General features: G+C 36.0%; 1 protein-coding gene across 3 annotated transcripts in view; it reads right to left on the bottom strand.

The window, feature by feature from the left end:
* The window catches only part of LOC134205172 (uncharacterized), a 160,716-nt gene that overhangs the window by 44,056 nt on the left and 101,553 nt on the right, over window positions 1–15,107 (bottom strand). The gene's annotated exons all lie outside the window — the stretch shown is intronic.

The following is a 15,107-nucleotide window of genomic DNA, read 5'->3' as shown; positions in this document are numbered from 1 at the left end:
TACCAAAACACAAATATACTCAGAATCATTAAAAATCAATCTCCTTCTGATAATTTCATGACATAAATAACATGAAGCTATTTAATTAGAAATACGCAGTTTGATTAATTACAGCCCCATTACAATTGCATTTTACTATTTTTCTATTGCTTTTTATTGTTTTTGAACTTACATAAGGCACTTTGTTAAGCCTGCTGTTGCACATAGGTCATAGTTTTTGATTACAGTCCATAGTTCATAGTTTTATATAATTATTTGCAGATAGGCTTTCGATTTTATGAAATATGCATCTAACTTCAATAGTACTAGGCGACAGGTTGCATTCGACGCAGAATGCACCTTCATTCATTCATTTAATTTATTTAGTCTACATCTAAACAGATAACACTGAATCAACAATTTGACGCCACAATCTCTCCATCGTCGAATACGCCCCACGCTCGCCAAGCCGAATGCACCTTGCTTTTCGCTATTGAAAAATCCGGAGGTATGGACAAATAATGGATCATAAAGCACGCGTTATTAAATGCGTTATCATTTTTTTAAAGCGTTTGGTACAAAGTACTTCCAATTTGCGAGAAACGAAGTTATAAACAGAACATTTTTGGGATCACCCTGCCGCATTTGTTAAAAATACTCTTACCTTCTTTTTTATGAAAAAAGAATAACCGACAACGTCAAGAAGTCGCACAGTCTTAATAATTAACAACTAGTGCATTAGACAACGGACAGGACATGTACACAGCACCTAGTGAACCAGTGAAGAATGCTCCGCTTTACTTTTCTACTCCTTTCGTATTGGCATTACATCCCCCACTGAGATATTACCACCTCGCAGCTTATTTAGCACTTCCAGTTCCAGAGTTATTAACTGCGAGGTTTTTAAGCCGAGTTACCATTTTTGCATTCGTGTATCATGAGGTGAAAATTTCCTAGGTCGGACCGGAAATCGAACTCAATCACCTTCAGCATGGTCTTGCTTTGCAGTCGCCCATCTTACCGCGCGACTAATAGCCTATTCAGATTGGGCTATTTATGACTTTGTTAAGTGAGAGGGTATCCAATTATTACGAGGTGTTCAGACTGCAGCAAGATAATATATCTTGACGTTTCCATGTTTCCTCACTTGCACGCTAATACAGGGTTGAACTCAAGGAGAGTTTTAAAATTTAATTTGCGAAATCAAGCATTTGTGTGGCGACAATCGAACATTTTTTTCTGAACAAAGTTTCTACGAAAAAAAAATATAAAAAAAAATATGAAAAGGGATTTTCGAAAAATATTTGAAGCTCTCATTAAGGATAATGAGCGAAGCTACATTCATTAGTTGGGTGCGCCGTTATTCGGGGAATCAGACTATTCCTCAATTTATTTTTAAGTTTAAAAAGTATTTTGATTCTGTACTATGATCGAACGGAGATTTGATAGAAAAATTTAGATACTTTTGGGAATTCTCACAAATAAATAAAAAAAGGACGATTGGACCAATTTTCAAGAAATATTATCGAACTAAAATGTATTTCCACCAGTATCTCCATGTATGAAGGGCAACTCAGCAATTTAATTTTTTTCAAAAATGGAAACTGAACCATTGCGTTCTACTCGACAATCAATGATACAGCTTCTAACAAAATATAATCGTGTGAATGTGATATAATTTAAACTGGATTTTGGATGAATTAATGCATTACCAATCCATGTTTTATTTAAGGTTATTCTACTTTATATATACATCCCATTCAAATCGTACAGTTGTCCCACGTGTAAAATGTTGAAATCCAAAGTATATTAAGCCATTCAAAAAGCAGAATTGAAACAATTTATGAAATCATGTTTATTCATCAAATATATTCGTTTTACAACCATTCCTACGTTTTAAATTGTCTTCCGCATTGGCCCTTGAACTTTGAAAATTTATTCGATTTGTTCTATTAAATCTAGGTATAAGTTAAATACTTCATGTTCATTCTAGAGAGCATCTGTTTAAACAATTCATGTTGAATAAGTGGAGAATAAATAATTATCATCATTATTTTTCATCATATAAAATGCTTTCCACAAAACCATCACAATCCGAGTTATTCTTCAGCGCTCAGAAGATTTCCATCTAACATGCATTCGACCCTGCTGCGACAGAAAGAGCATGACTGTCAACTACGAAACAGAAATGAAAACAGAGAGAATTTCTCTCTGGCAAAGAGAGCGTGACGCTTGTCAGTTTTGTTTTGTTGAATTTCTCCCTGCATTCCAGTTAGAACGAAAGCTCTCTCGTAATAATTGTTCGTAATAAATTCTTTTTAGTGGGTATCTTTTGACAGCGCAAAATGTATGGAATATTACGTAAATAATGACATCATAAAGCGTATTTACCCTGAAACGCCAATTATTATGTCATTAATGGCGTAATCTGAATAGGCTATAAGGAAGGCCCAAGTTTTCTTTTTACTAGGACGGTAAGCGAACCCACACTTCACAGCACGCAATTCCGCAATTGGTTCCCTTCACGAAGTTGCCCCGAAATAATAACTTTGAACTTTGTGGATCATTGAACTAATAGTTTGGGCGCAAATATTTGTGTCTTCCTAGCTAGCGCCGTGTTTGGCGCCATTGAATTGTGTTGTGACACAGTTTCATCAGTTTACATAATAAATATAATTAAAGGGAATCTCCCTCGATGCAATAAAATACTGAACGTCACAGTTTCATTGATGAATTCCACCACAATATTCAACTTCACTTCGATTCACAGTATTTGCTATGAATTCACTTTTTTTTTCTTTCTTTTTCTGCTTCCAAGATGTTTCCTATGCCCGTATCGACGGGTTATGCGCTAATAGGAACGGAAAATATAAGAAATAGGTCAAGGTAAACGTAGTTTGTGGTGCAGATGAAGCATCCATCGCCCCATTACACAGAGATCTCGTTTGTGCACCTGCCTTGAAACTCTTCTGGACCACGCAACACCGCGTTCCCTCTGATCACTGTTTGGAACCGGTTTAATTTTCTTTTATTCCTTCCAAGCTAAACCTTCGGGACCGTCGACCATGGAGATAATTATAGTGATGCGCCATCGCATGGAGCACGGCGAAATGAAAATGAAATCGTTTCAACTTGTAGCTGAAGCCAGTTCATAGACTACGCAGTACATGAACGAGAGATGAAGAGTAAGTTGTAAATTACGAAACGGTTGGATAAATCTCTGTTCTGGATTCAATAGATGGGAAACACAGGCAACGATGGGAGTTGCTACAAGGTTAAGTGAGACGTTGTTCAGTTTAAGCTTGGAGGGTTGCCGGTGAAAGTTAGTTCCCGCGTTCGGGATTGCGTTTCTGGAATGCTCCGATGGAATGTAAACATTCAAGCTCTTCTTCGTTACTTTTGAAGTTTCGTTTTATGTGCTTCCTATTAGATTGTGGGAACAGGTCGATTACGTGACTCTGACTCGTAATTACAGAAAATGGCCAACGACCTTGATGATGTACGTTTTGAGATGTAAAAAGTGAAAGTTATGTGAGAAATTGGAATGATTGAACAAAGATTCTAATAATGTAAGGAGAAAACTTCTTGCAATGTTCTCTCTGGTTCACACAGGATCGAGTCCATAGTTCATTTAGATGTATTTCAATATGACGTTATAAGTCTTACTAAATATATTTCGATCTCGTATAATTTGTTTTAGGCAACTTTCACTTAAATAAATCTAATAGCAGAAATAATGCGCTAGACTTATACAAAAAACTATAATTATTTGGTCAGATAAATGACATATGCTGCTGGTTCCGGGTTCGTCGCTTAACGCAGCATTCAATTTTGTTTTTCTACACTTCATTGATACTCTTTTCTAGCACAGCCTGTATTTGGAAACTTGTCCAACTGGTAGCGACTGGGCTGTAATGAACAAATCGCAAAGTTATGAATAAAAAAACGCACGACAATTTAATGTGGAGTAGTAGGTACGTACAAGCATCCATATATGTTATTCCATTGGGTTCACTAAACCGCCTTCTTCGGCATACGTTGGCTTCAAGATAAAGAGAAAACACGTTGCAGAAATGTATCTTTAGTGTAGTGTGTCTATAGGTACTTGAATGAGAATTATCTGAACGATTACTTACACAACAGTGATTACTCGAGCTATAATGGATCTGAGGGGATTTCTATTATCCATTTGCTTAGATAACATAGTATTACAATTTGCATTTTCGAAAAAAATATTTGTTTGAAATAATGAAATACCTAATTATTTATACTATTTTTTTTCTGTTGGCGTTCGATCTTGAAAACTTTTTTTTACCTTAGTACTGATTAGGGTGTTAGACTTGATGTCACTTGGTCTGTCAACTCGTAAATAATAGCTTGGAAAAGATTTGAAATTCGCAAGAATTAGTTTTTGATTTATTTAGAAGTATTTAGCGCGTATCGGAATGTTCTATCGTTTGACACGTCTGTTATTATTCGTGAACTTCGCTTTTTAACTGGGCTGACGAGAGGATTCGCGATGCATTGTTGTGGTCGTGTTTTACATGGATCGTGTTTTACAATGGAACATAGAACAAAAAGTATATACCATTTAGAATCCTTTCTCTGCACAGTGGCAAGAATCGCGTTTTTATCGCGTTTATTTAATAGTACCTTTATTGTGTGATTTAGCTTAATGGCGTCTTCGTAACATTTTATCAGTAAGTCGATGCGCTTCTTTGGAAGTATTCAGCCTTATGATCAATTCCTCAAAAGTGAGATGAAAAAAATATTTTTTTCCACTTCACAACATACAAGGTATGTGCCTTCGCAAGAGTTGCAGCAAAAGTTCTCCTGAAAAACTTTGTCGAAGACACCAAGTTCATTACATTTGGAGATTTATAGCCTTTTATGCCAACAAGCTTTGAAAATGTTCGACGTATAAGCATACAAGCATATGGAGACGCATGGTACATTGCGCTATGGTCCAGGATACAGATTTACGCGGAAAGATGCATTTTACGCCAAAACTATATTTTTTTAGAAAAAACTGAAATTTTCTACAAAGTTGTAGCTCACCTCCCAACAAACAACGACAAGCTACAAATAAGCATCTAGGTTGAATTATTGTTTATTTGTGATCTTTGTAGCTGAATAAAATGGATGCTGAATAATTTGCTAGACAGATTTCATTTCAGTATTTAATCTAACTAATATTCGACATGGCCTATTTATTTGATTACTACCTTTATTTGAAGTCGAACTTACGTTTTCGTTTTATCACATTTCAGCACATTGGGGAAGTTTACCAATGTACTGAACTAATGATTTTTAAAGTTCTCTGTTCGACTATGGTGTGATGCTCTGAAAGGGTGGTCGAATTGAGTTTGAATAGTAAGTTAATAAGCAGGCATTAGACATCCTTCTTTACCTTTGTCCTTCTTAACCATTGGATTTCACATTTATCTGATCTATCGCACAGTGGGAAAAAACATGCTTTTTCAGTTTGAGAGAAAATCTGGATTCTAGATCTTTTAATTTATAGAAAAATAATGATTTATTTTCAAGACATGCTTTTTATTTTCGTGATTTATTAAACTGTCGGAGATTATAACGAACGAAACTACTGGAGCAATAAAAAAAATCATGCATTCATGCGGAACTAAATTTACTAAAAGCCGGACATAACGCCGTTGAATAACATAGGAAAATTATTGAATCTTTGATGTGATTATCGCATGGATGTTGATCTTTATTGCTGCGAAATTGGAATAATCTTAGCATTTGACAATCATATCGCAACCGATTATCAAGAGATTCTGAGGAAGGCCGAATATACATTGATTTAATTTTCATAAATCCATAAATAGCATTAGGGACGGATTTTATTTTATCGTTTATCGACATTATTTTTACGTATTTTTCCTAGTGTGCGATGGTTATGACTGGCTGAACAATGGTTGAAATAAAAATCTTGTACAGTTATTAACAAACTGTAGTTTGACAGATCGACTTATTGAATAAGAGTCCAATTATGATTCATATTCAGCAATAAGATTATTTATGTTATGCACTGAGCGAGCCATATCTAACAAATCAAGGATGGCGCGGATGACAACGTTACCGGCGGATGATCAAATGACAGCAGTTCGAGACCCGATTTAGGAAAATTTTAAAATGATTACATATATGAAAATAGCAATTGCTTCAAAATACGTTCATTGGAGATCTTACTGATGTTACCTTCTATGTGTTATTATTTTCGAAGAATTCACATGTAGCTGAATTGAGGCTTAGTAAAATGCTTATTAAAGGTTTAACGAATCAGTTAATAAAGTTGTTTTTCAAAATGAGATGTTGTAGTTGTATAACTTCGCCAAAATTGTGTGAACAAAGCTTGAACAGAAGTTGTGATAAGAAATAGTACAGACATTATTCAACACAGTGCTGAATTAAATCATCACGCTGATGTTAGTTCAACTAGTGAATGTTTGTTGGGCTTATTCCAATAAATTTTGCTAAAAAGCTTTTTCTGTAGCTCTTAAGTTGGCTGATTTTGAGCAACTTTACCTAATTGGATTAGGGTGTACCTCAAAAAACAGTATTTTTGATCTGCTTTTTTTGTTTCAGATTTCTCGAAAAAGTCTTTTTCGGGTGGCTTTTAGAGCTAAAAAATGCAACTTTTGATGGGTAAATATGCTAAATATCTTTTTCCGATCAAAAGTTATAATCGTTTTACCGTCAAAACTACATTTTTTCCAAAAGTTGATATCTCCGGTTAGGGCAGACCAAAAAATATGTTAATCGGCATTTGAAAGAGTAATTCATATTCTTTATTATGTCTAAAAATTGGAGATGTTTTTTTTTAATTCAAGTTTTACCAATTATATTAAAATCATGTTTTTTTTTCTTTCTCTGCCTTTTTCTGCTGCATCCTTGAACATTGTAAACTAACCTCGCGTCACCACGAGTACGCTGACTTCTACCCCCCTCTTACTAACCCTATAATAAAATGATATTGATTGTATATATCACAAAGAACAATGGCTCCGTAAAGTGTTATACACGCCTGAGTCTACCAAATAAACGAAAATGGAAAAAATCATGTTTTTTAAAAGAAACTTGATATGACTCGACAATGGAAGAAGATACAGACGATGTTCTTATAGCAAAACACGCGTTTTAAAATGCTCCAAAAGTCTTCAGAAGGTGACATTCGTGAAAAATGAAAAATAAAAAATCTACAGCTTTAACACTTTTCATAAATTTTATCATTATCACCGTATTGCAAAATTAACTAGAAAAGATGCATTTTTAGCCTAAAGTATATCTTTGAGCAAAAATTTGTTCTACAAAGTTGTTCTGGATACTTACCCTTATTATAGTTATCGAACAATAGGGTGCGTCATTTTATAAAAACGTGTATTTTTTTTTTATTTTGCGGAATAGTGACATAAAATGTTTTACAAAATTGTAGCACATTTTTTTCCAATCAACTTTGCTATATAAACTTTTTTTGTTTAGAACAAATTTACTTACCAGTATTGGGGTGTCCCTGAACAAACAATATTTATGATCTGCTCATTTCATTTTTATTTTTCACGAATGTCACTTTCTGAAGACTGTTGGGGTTTTTCAAAACGCGTGTTTTTTTTTCTGTATCTTCTTCCGTTATCGAGTTATATCAATTTACTTGAAAAAAACATGACTTCAGTGAAATTGGTAAAACTTGAGATAAAAAAAATATTTCTCCAATTTTTTGACATAATTTAGAATATGAATTTCTCTTTCAAATGCCGTGTTAAAATATTTGTTTGGTCTGCCCTAACCGGAGATATCAACTTGTAATGTAATTTAAAAATGTAATTTAGACAGAAAAACGGGAAATTTGATCGGGAAAATATATTGAGCATATTTACCCATCAAAAGTTGTTTTTTTCAGCTCTAAAGTCACCCAAAGACGAATTTTTCGAAAAATCTAAAACAAAAAAAGTAGATCAAAAATACTGTTTTTTTTAGGTACACATTAGAAACGTTAGGTAAAATTGCTTAATATCAGCCAACTTAAGAGCTACAGAAAAAGCTTTTTTAGCAAAATTTATTAGAATCAGTTGCCCTACAGCTTTGTAGAACATAACAATATGTCAGAATTCCGAGAAATAAAAAAAAAATCTTTATTTTTTTTGGTTGCACCATAATGATGGCCTTACTATTTCTAACAATTTTGTAGAACAACATTTTTTTCTAAAAAAAATATTGTTTTGGCGTAAAATGCATCTTTCCGCGTAAAACTGTATCCTGGACCATAGTGCATTGGTACATCAACTTTTTTTTATGTGAGATTGATTGCTGCTTTGCATAGTAGGAAATGGTATTGCAATACAGTCTAAAGTTTCATTTGAATAGTACATGTAAGAGTGCGCGTTTGATCGTGTTTCCTTTCCTCAATATTATTTATAAGAGAAGTGAGAGTTGAAAAATGAAAGTGTTAATGGTACATAACTTTTTCTGTGCAGTGCGCATCCGATCGTGTTTCCTCAAGTATGCAGAACGATCACGCGATCATCAAAATATTATGTTCTGCGTTGTGCGGATGAGTAAATCAATTAACGAGTAAAACTTTAGTGTGGGTGCAATCGTTTTTCTTTTAGCACGCAGAACGATCAGGCGGTCTTCAAAACATGTTGTTCTGCATTGTGCGGTCGTAAGTCAATTAATTAGTGCACGTCCGATTGTGTTTTTGTTTGGCTAATACAGTATGTAATTTTCTAATATGAATCCAATATTTTTCTCGCCGAATAGACACTTTATTGACCCTTATAACCAACACTTACATGAATTTCAACTATATTAGACTCATTACTCATTCATCTTTTATTTAGTTCACTTCAAATCCATCCACACATTTGCTCTAAAGTTCAAAGTTTTTGTTGAAAAAAATGTCATTTGTGTTCTTATTATTTTAAATGGCATTTTTGTATGTGTAAGCGATAGTCTTATAACAACTCAAAAGTAGAAGATAACGAAACAAAGAGGTATTTATTTTTTTATCATTAATTTACCTGAAGATTTACCAATAAATAAATATCAAAAATTGTTTGGAAAGAAAATTTATTATGGGCTTTATCGTATATATTCACCTAAAACTCTCCATCGAATATTGCCAACTGAAGATGTGAAACGTGTTGAAAGAAGGGTCTATCGCGAGATAATGTTCTGCTTCTTATTGGCATTACATCTCCCACCGGGACTCTGCCGCCTAGCAGTTCAGTACTGAATGAGCACAGTTATCAACTGCGAGGTCTCTAAGCCAGACTGCCATTTACATTCTACCATTACATTCGTATATCATGAGGCACGTTGATACTCTTATACCCAGGGAAGTCAAGAAAACTTCCAACCCGAAAACTTCATTGACCCAACCGGGAATCTAACCCAGCCACCCTCAGCACGTTCTTGTTTTGCCGCGCATCTTATCGTACGGATAAGAAGGGCTTGATTATGTTACTCATATCAACTATTGTATAAGCTTCTCTTACACTTTACTTACACACTCAACCTTTGGATGGGTTGATGTGATGAAAAGCAAACGGATTAGTTTGTCATACTTGCGATTTCTGCCAAGCATACATGCTTGGAGAATCTTGCGCCATATTCGCCGCTACTCCAGAACATCGGAACAACAACGTAGACGAAGTTCCCGAGATGTGAAGGCACCTTAACCGATGCAAGAGGAACAATTTCGTTCTACCCCGAAACAAGATGCATAATGTATGATGGAAAATTGATCAAATTCTGTTGTACATTTCATAAATCCATCCGATTCTGAGGGTAAGTATAAAGTTTTTCTATCTATCGTGCGAAAAATAAGAAACAAGCACACCCACTTCTCGTCTTTTCTTCTCGAGTAAAATAATGAAAAGCAAAGAAATGATTTTCAGAAAATGTAGCTATGTTAGTTTGTTTTTGAAAATAGAATACATAAGTTATGTATGTTATGTACGAAAAATGTAGGATTTTCACTACGGACATGATTAGTCTAACAGTTTCCGTAAGTAGTGCGTATTGGAAGACATGCCAAGCTCGAATAAGAATATACGTGTAGAGCACCGAGTGGAACCATATTTAATCACGGATTTCGCGGAAAATAAAAAAATGCTGTCGTTTATCTAAAACTTTCTGGAATGTGCAAAAAAAATGTAGAAATTGAAATGAAATAGATATGATGAAAAACATTTTTAAGGAATTGTCTGCATAAAACGTAAAAAAGCTCCAAAAGTAACGGAATTACGATCTTAGTGTCTCCGACAAAGTTTTCCAGCAGAACTTTTGCTACAACTTTCATGAAGAATTAAATCTTATATGAAACATTATTTAAGCTCTTTTAGTGGAAAGTATTCAACTGTCTAAAACGAGTTTAGTACTTTCTATTTAATTCCACTAGGATTTGCTATCTTTACAGATTCGTATTTCGACCTCAACTGTGAGGCCGTCTTCAGTGTCTCATACCTGACTCGACTTGAAGTCCTGTAGGTCGACTTAGACTTAGAAGCGCATTAACTTACTGATAAAATGTCTCGAAGACACACATTTAACGCTAAATTGATTAATAAATGTACTATTAAATAAACGATTTCACGAAAAACACGATTTTAGCCACTGTGCAGTGTGCACTGCTGAGTCCGGATAGCGAACGCCCAGTTACTGTAATACAATATTTTGGATCTTTTTTAACAAGAGAGAATGCATTTACGCACTGGCCTAGCAGACGTACTTAGTAGTTGCCAAACTACCACACGAAAGTGTGGCAAAGTGTGGGACTTCTACAGTCGGAGACTGGCCTTACTCATTAATCTCACCTTGGGCTCTCGCCATTATTTTGCCCCGGGACTGCTAACAGCATTACTTTTGGGAAATAGGCTGTACTTATTGCAGATATTTTTGAAATTTCTTATTTTTCTGATTCCGCATGTTTTATCCGCAACTGTTAAAGTTCTATCACAAGCTTTAAAACCTTTAATACACTGAAACAAAATCCTGATATTTGGTGTTGTCATCGTAGAATACCTTGCCTAATAGCAGAAAAAAGTATGGAGTGTCAGTAGCAGCGGTAGTTTGAAAATTGAACCGGAAAGATGGAAGTTTTCTCTGTAACAGAAATACTATAATCACTCACTTCTACTGGCGGAGTTGAGCTGGGGTACGTGACTCATCGAATATTTTCCCTGAATTTTAATTATATACGCTAAAAATGAACAATTTTTTTAATATTGAGGTGTAGAAAGACTAACTTGTTTTGTAGTTTTATGTTGACATTTTGTACTGGAATTTCCGAGTTTCCGAAACCTGTTTCGTTTCCATCGCATGGCCAGTTCAACCTTTCCAAGAAACTATGTCGTTTTCTTAGTTTGTCATGAAATTTTATGATGTTTGAGGTGTCGGAAAACTGACCTGTTTTCGACTGTACTATTGGGTGGAACCGTATGCAGAGCAAGACTCAAGCCAGGCTGGTGGATTACTACATGCATACATATATACTCTGTTGGCCTTTTGTATCGGATATTCCGGGTTTTCGGAACCTGTTCCGTGGCCATCAAATAGCCAATTTTACACTACCAAAATATTATGAGGTTTTCTAGATTACTCATGTGATTCTGCGAAGTTTGAGGTGCCGAAGAGCTAATTTGTTTTGTTTGGTTTTAGCATTTTTAACCGGAAATTCCAAGTTTCCGGAACCAGTTCCGTGGCTACTAAGACGCTTTTTAGATTGCTCATGAGATTCTGAGAAGTTCGAGGTGTCAGAAGACTCATTTGTTTTGTAGTTTTATGTTGACCTTTTGTACCGGAAATTCCGGGAATGCTGTGTATGACGGAGTGATGAGACTTAAGCGGGACTCACATTGATTTCTGCGTTTATGGCACCGTCATTAAACACTGAAGTCGAAGTTGCATGTCGATTAAGGAGGTTGAGTTGACCGCAGTCCACCCTACTCAGTCATTATTTCCAGAAGGTTGAATGCACTTAGTGAAACATAAGTTGGCACTGGTCGTTAAAAACGGAAGTCGCCACAGGAAGTTGTGATTAGCAGGGTTGACTCACTCGGAGTAGAACCAATACTGCAGATTTTTTCTTATACACAATAAAAAAACTTTCTTATATACAACAGAGAAACACAGGCAACATAAAATGTCTCTCTTTTTATCGATCATGATTTCCTCGACTTGAATTATACCCAAAAAAAAACAAATTAATACATTTTTTAAATAAAATGTTGACATAAACAAAACAAACAAACCTTACAGGATAGGTTTTAATTTAAAAAAATGAAAGCTTTTTATACAGTTACTGTATTGAAATAATACGAAAGGGTGAGATTATAATACTATACAATACAATGATTGTACCTAAATATTGCGCAATTGTGTATGCCAAAATTAAATACAGATTTTGTAAGGCTTACATGCAGAACTGTATTAAATCTGTTATCAACTGGTTGGATGTAAGCACGCTCTCGAGTGTGACTAAAACTGGTTAGCGCAATACACCATTTAAGGGGCAGTGTGAGAAATGATTAACACTGCTGATCAGAGTGGGAAACTGTCCAAACGTGTGATGCCAGGTGATACCAGAGTTAAGCCTAACTTCAACACCTAAGTTGAGTATGCCTGTAAGAGAGCCACGACAGCAATAATCTTGAGGACAGTGATTTACTTCCCAAGTATGCTGCTTCTTCTTCTATGACTCTACATTCCAACTGGAATTTGGCCTGCTTTTCAACTTACTTTTCTATGCCGCCATTGCATGAGTATGTATCTTGTTTGGCAAATACAATGGATATACTATGCCCAGTCGTAAAAGTTAAATTAATTTCCAATCTGAAAATTGTCTAGACCGGTACCGGGAATCGAACCCAGCCACCCTCAGCATGGTGTTGCTTTGTAGCCGCGCGTCTTACCGCACGACTAAGGAGGGCCCCATCGTATATCAGATTAAAAAATACTTCTTTGTAGTTTTCTTCCCAAATCATTCTTTTCATTCCCGTTATTTAGTGGCCACCCGTTAAGCACACTCCTCACGGAATCCAAAATTAAAAAAAAACTCGCGTTTTCAAGGGCACACCACTCGATACGGAAGTAACGCACAACTGTCGTTTTTATTATTTCACGCATGCTGCGACGCAGCAAAGCTGAAAATATAAAAATAACAGTTGCGCGTTGCTTCCTTATTGAGTAATGTGCCGTTGAAAACGCGAGTACTTTGAAATTTGGACTCCGTGAGCAGTGTCCTTAAGATGTGGTGGCCACTCTAAGCGCACTAGCCCAAGTCCTGGTGTATAGTGGAGCACTAAACCGACCTCCGGCAACACTGGAGGCCCAATAAGTCGCCAGTAAAACCAATCATTACGAAACGACATAAGAGAACAGAACGACGGGCACAGAACCGACAAAACTCGGTTTTCCGGAGAAAAAAACGAGACCGCGAAGAGACGGAGCAACTGTACCGCGCTAATAACACATGACGGACGAATATTATAAGTTGGACCACCTAAGGTTCACGTGCTACAGCCTGACATGTGCAAGGACATAAGCGGAAACCTTCTAAGGATCGGATGGTGGTATGGGGACGTGCGTAGGGCTAACGTTTTCCAGCTTCGGATTTCCAGTTTATTGCACGCCCGCGTTTGACAATAAGAGACAAACACCGGTAGTAGCGTGGAAAGTAGACAATAACTCAGGCAATTTTTTTTCTGTTCGTATAGGGGAACTGTTCCGTTTTCCATCTCACTGAACATATATTCATCTCAACGCAAAACAAAAAAATACAGCACCTATCTCGTGGTTTTTTTTTTGCTAATAAGCGTGCACACTGGTTAAAAAAATCACAAAAATAAGAAACAAACCAAATTTCTTTTCATTGCTTTGTTTTTGATAGGATGGAAATAGGAGCTATTGGATGAAGTGCCGAACCTTTCCCCTATTTGCATTCAATAATTGCCTGTGTTTCTGCTTGAAACACGGTTGGCCATTAACCTGTTGGAACGGATAAATTTACTCCAGGGCCTGTTAAGCCAACCCCTACACTATTATTTAATTTTGATCCATCTGTAAAAAAATGACTGAGCCTGGTTGAATACTAGGTCCCTCTGATTCCCACTCAGTGCGACTAGGCTCCGTCACATTGAATAAATAGTCGTTTGAAGTTATATTTCGTATTTATCCAGTCTTTATGATTGAATAATGAATTTATTTTAAATTGCTCAAGTATACTGAGATGACCTATAAGATCTTCCTCAAAGAACGTCGTTATTCTACTCAGCTTCTAATTGTATGAATGAATGTAAAGGTAATAGATTCAATATTTTATCAAGCGCATTAGAAGGCGTACTGCATACAATTTAAATCACAATATGTGTCGTGACTCGAACAAAAGGAGTGTAGCTCTGTCTCTTCACGACATGGACAACACATAGTGCCCATTCAGCATGCCAGCTAATACTAATAATACACCATACACATTTTCCAAAATTGTAAGTGTTAAACTCAGCTGACTACAAGATTCACATTATTTGGCACGGTACTGTAAAGTAGGCATTCCTTAGTCAAGCGGTAAGATATGCGGCTACAAAGGAAGACCACCCTGGAGGTGGATGGGTTCGATTCCCGGTCCAGTCTAGGAAATTTTCTCGACTTCTCTTGGCATAAAGGTGTCATCGTGTACGCCTCATGATATACGAATGCAAAAATGGTAGCTTGGCTTAAAAACCTCGTAGCTAATAACTGTGCTTAAGGTGATTATACAATCAAGACAAGTGGTGAATTTCAAATTCACCACACGGTTTTCTACTCCTACTATCAAAAGATCAAATCCAGCGTAATAATGTTCGTACAATGCTGAAATTAAAGTCGATTGTTTAGCATGAGTAAGCAAACGATGTACGGATGTTTCATTCCCATGTGCGTTGTGGTTCTCTCAATTCGTGCTCTTGAAAAATCATGAGCATGAGCATGAGCATGAGATGACCGTACAATTCGTAGTTGCTACTCCATGATTGACCAGAACTAGCGGAGTTGCACAGGGAACCAACAGATGGGACTTGGGATTAGCACTCCATCCTCAATGTGCACGTTCCGAAAGCTCAACTTTTAAC

Source organism: Armigeres subalbatus, chromosome 1 (genome assembly GCF_024139115.2).
Source record: "Armigeres subalbatus isolate Guangzhou_Male chromosome 1, GZ_Asu_2, whole genome shotgun sequence".
NCBI classification, from domain to species: Eukaryota; Metazoa; Arthropoda; class Insecta; order Diptera; family Culicidae; genus Armigeres; species Armigeres subalbatus.
Note: the sequence above shows the minus strand (reverse complement) of the source record. Positions and strands in the feature narration are given on the sequence as shown.